Source organism: Penaeus vannamei, chromosome 14 (assembly GCF_042767895.1).
Source record: "Penaeus vannamei isolate JL-2024 chromosome 14, ASM4276789v1, whole genome shotgun sequence".
Lineage (NCBI taxonomy): Eukaryota > Metazoa > Arthropoda > Malacostraca > Decapoda > Penaeidae > Penaeus > Penaeus vannamei.
In genome coordinates, this window is record NC_091562.1 from 23,382,299 (window position 1) to 23,387,298 (window position 5,000).

Genomic DNA, 5,000 nt, shown 5'->3' on the forward strand with positions numbered 1-5,000 from the left:
ATATATATATATATATATATATATATATATATATATATATATATATATACACACACACACACACACACACACACACACACACTGTATATGTGTATGTATATGCCCAAACACACACATTGTAAATATGTATGCATATGCACCCCCCCCCCCACACACACACACAAACACTGCATTTGTGTATGCCCACACACACACACACACACATATATATCTATGTGTATATGTAAATAAATAAACATATATATACATGTGTGTGTGTGTGTGTGTGTATGTACAAATGTATATATGATTGCTGCAGTCCCAACAGTCCCCCTTCCCCTTCCAGAGAGGGATGACCACACCCCTCAACAGGTCAGAGAGAACGGTACCGGACCGCCAGATGGTAGCCAGGAGAGCAAGTAACCCCCGCGCCATAGGTTAACCACCAGCCTTTAACAGTTCAGCTGGTATGCCGCAGATACCCGCTGCTTTACCACTCTTCAGCTTGGGCCGAGTTCAGCACTCACGATCCTCCAGCCGAGCAAAACACAGCGCGGCAGCAACAAGGCCTACCCAGGCCTTAGCCGACGGGTGAGCCGCCCCGGCTCTCCCCGGCGATCTCCAGCACATCAGCTATACCTGTGGGCACTCACACCCACCCACAAAAGCTCCTTAAAGAGATGATTGACACCAGTCTATGGCGGATGCAAATCCATTGCCATAAACTCAGCCCAACATTCCTGCACTGCAACAAGATCTGAAGCTATCTGACCACTTACTAAGTGAACTGCTGTCACCTGTGAAGAGGGCTTGGAGTTCAGCTTTCTCAGGCCTTGGTATGCAGGACGAAGGTCATTTACTAAGAAATGGCCTTCTACCTCCTCTGCAAGACTCCTAATAAACTGTTCCTTGTCCCTTCTTAACAGAGACCGAGTTCTGCACACGAGAACGTTGCAATTCCCGATACCTTGTCAGACAAGACTCTGTGGCTACCAGTGTCTCCTGCGAGATGAAATTCTGTACTGCTCTCAGGCGTACACCAATAGTATCTTGAGCTGCATCAAGTGTTTCATGCTTGAAGGTATCCCACAACAGAACAGGGTCCATCAGACTGTCAAGCATTGTGAAATGATCAGAGATTGCCTCAGCAAACCTGCGGGCACACTTCCCCTCCCTCAGCCTGTCCAAATGAAACACCCTAGGGTGATCATTTGATCGCTAGGGAGTTTTGAAGTGGACTCAGAGGGTAGCTATAACCAATCTATGGTCAGTACCACAGAACAGCACTCCTGTACACACTGCATTTCTGGAGGATCCTCCAGCCACTGCTAATGAGTATGTGGTTGATCTCCTTGGCTGCATTATCCGCATCACTGTACCATGTCCAATGATGTGGGTCTGGGCGCTGGTACCAGGAGCCAGATATCCTCAATTTTTGGGACCTAGCAAAGTCCCGGAAAGGAGGCTATTCTCACTTCCGGCATTAGCTCCTGAACCATGGGGACCAACAGACATCTCATAGCCAGCTCGATCACAGCCAGATACCGCATTGAAGTCACCTAGAACAATGCGAATATCTCACCGGGGGACATCTGTCTACCACAGATGCAAGTTTGGCGTAGAACATCTCGTTCATGTCAAATTTACAATCATCGGTAGGAGTGTACACATCAATAAGAGACATGAAGCCAAAAGATAGCTTCAATCTCAATACCATTATACGCTCATCAACAGGAGTAACCTCTACTACCGAGGACTGGAGTCAGCTGGAGATGGCAATGGCTACACCTGGAGATGGTGGCCGTCGCTGCGGCCCTATCAGTAATAGGTGTAGCCACCTACACTGGTCATGCCGCTGCCAGGGTACCTTACCTTCAAGAGAGCAGCCACCTCAACTCTCAGTCTCCTCAGTTCCCTCGACAGTAGAGGCAACCGATCATCCTGACGCAAAGAACGGACGTTCCAAGCCCCCACCCTGACTTCCTGCCTTAGGTTCAGCCTTGGGCAGTCACTCCGGGTGGATGCCACCTGTGCCACCTCCACCAACGCTGCCCCATATAAAAAGGGGTAGCGGGCTGCGTGCCCCATCATCCACCTGTGGGGTTCCCCACAAGCTTCACTCTGGGCTGGCGGCCGCCAGAGCGCAGGCGAAACGAGTAGTTCCTGTTCCCAGCCTGCACTCCAGCAGTCGCCCTCCAAGGAGGGCCCACATTCCACCTCATTTGCTAGGTGGGAGGGACTTTTCCCCTCCTCCCAGCCATTCCATTCATATCGAGCACTGCTGATTGGTTAGATCTGAGGGGAGGAGGACTGGCAAGGCCTACCTCCCTCAAGTCTCCCATTAACCCTAGGGGGCCTAGGGGCAGGAGTAGGTACAGGGCCAGTGTCTACACGCCGGTGGGCCATGACCCTGAACCTCTGGGGCTTCCTGCTGCTCCGAGATCCCCTACAGTTTAGCCTGGGACGCAAGGTACCCAGTTTTCATGGGAGACCACAAGGAGGCACTGCAGAAGTCTCGATGATGGAGAGGCTGTACAATGGCAGGGCTGCTCCCTTTTTCGCACTAGGCTAGCCAGCGGTGGCAGCTGCAAGCGAGAAGGAATGCAAGCACTTAACACTAAATAGACTACCACACCATCGCTTCACATCACCCTATATATATATATATATATATATATATATATATATATATATATATATATATATATATATATATATATATGCTCATACACACAATGTATATAGGTATGTATATGCACACACACACATACACGTATATATGTATATATATATATGTGTGTGTGTGTGTGTGAGTATATATATATATATATATATATATATATATATATATATATATATATATATGTATATATATATGTATATGCATATATATGTGTATCATTAGTTTGCGTGAACTAATGATATTTCATTAACTAGTATCTACATCCACACCACTTAGAATTGTATTTAATTCATCTGCCAAATACATGGGACAATCTCTAAATAGTTTTCGGGCCAAGGGACCTGATATTTTGAATTCTATGATGGGCATATTATTGAGATTCTGTGAAAGAGCTATAGATATAGCAGGTGACATACGTTAGATGTATAACAGTATTAAGCTCCCTGAAATGGAGCAACATGTACACAGATTTGTATGGAGAGATTTCCAATCTTATTGTGAAGCAGATCATTATGTTTTAACCTCTATGGGTGATAAACCTTCTGGAATAATTGCCATGCTAGCTCTTAAACACACGGCAGAGTTATCAGTGGGAAAATATTCTGATGCAGCCTCCATGATAATTTCAAATTCTTATGTTAATGATGATATACAATCTGTTGTCAGTAAAGAGAAAGCTTTGCAGTTGATTCGAGAAAGTGAGGATATACTCTCATATGGCAATTTTAAGTTTAAACTGGATTATGACTGGTGATGCTGGTATGTGTAACATGAATGTTTCAGAAAATGAAAATGATTTTTTGGGGACCTATATTGGGACCGATGAAATGATGAATTTAAATTCAAAGCAAGATCAAACTTTTGTTTCACATAGAAATTTATAGGAACAGAGTTCGATTTAAGCATTTCATTTTTTTTTCTTTTTTTTTTTTTTATAATATTCCTTGTTTTAACTGATTGTTGGAAGTCAGATGTGCATGACCCGCTAGGTTTACTTCTTCCTTACACATTGAAAGCCTAAATGTTATTACGTGAAACTGTAAGTTGTTGACCATTTACCAACCAGTGCGAAAGATCAGTGGGTTTCACAGTTTCATGGATTATTTGGTATTGATTCACCATCATTTGAAAGATGTTTCAAGACTCCATCTGCAGTAGATCTGCATATGCTTGTTATTTATAGTGATAGTTCATCACAAATGTTTATGGTGTTTTGGCTTATGCCAAACTGAAACTGAAATCTGGAATATTTGAAAGTAGGCTGATAATGGCAAAGGGAAGAATAGCTCCTACTAGGCAACTTTCCATATCTAGACTCGAATCGTGTGAAGCAGTTATCTCATGCAGAATCCATAAATTAATTGAGGATGAATTGTCATATAAATTTAGTTCAGTAATGCACATAATTGATTCACCTATTGTAAGAGTACAGACCGAAAAAGAGTCGTATGTTTTTTCAGATGATTTGAAAGAGAAATATCAAAGACTGGGGCCATATAAGACTGAAGATGGCGCAATTATAGTGGGTCAAAGACTAGCGCATTGGTTAGAACAAAACTGGAATCAAGATAATTTCATCTTATTGCCTAAGAAACATCTATTCACTTTACTTTTTATTAGTCATCTACATAATACAGATCACGCTAGAGTGGATGGTACACTTTGTAAGCTGCAGACAAACTTTGGGGTTTCTTCAGCACGTAAAATCATCAGGTCAGTGAAACGTAATTGTGTCACATGTAAGAGACTGGATTCCAAAGTTGAAGGTCAAAGCATGGGTCAGGTTGCTGCTGAAAGAATCAGTCCTTGTCCAGCTTTCTCCCACACAGCTACAGATATCTTTGGATCATTTCAAATAAGAGACAGTATGAAGAAAAGAATAACTGGCAGAGCTTATGGCATCATATTTAATTGTATGGTTTTACTGTGCTGTATATATATTGATGTCGATGGATATGACATTGTTTCTTAAAAAAACATTTAGACGCTTCACGGCTGTACATGGGTATCCAGCTACTGTATATTCAGACAGGGTCTCAGCTAGTGTTAGCTAGCAAGGAACTTAAAATAGCAATCAACAACTGATACTTCTGAATTTGGAGCAAAACGGGGATTGAAATTGATCTTCAACCGTTCAGCTGATGCAGCATGGCAAAGTGGTGTTAGTGAGTCTTTGATTAAATCTGTGAAGAGATCCTTATCCATGATAATTGGATCTATTGTGATGACATACAGTGATCTGCAAACTATATATTTTTTAAATAGCCAACCTCATGTATATATAGGATGAATATATAGGCCTATAAGATTAAAGGATGGCATGGATTTAGAATTAGGA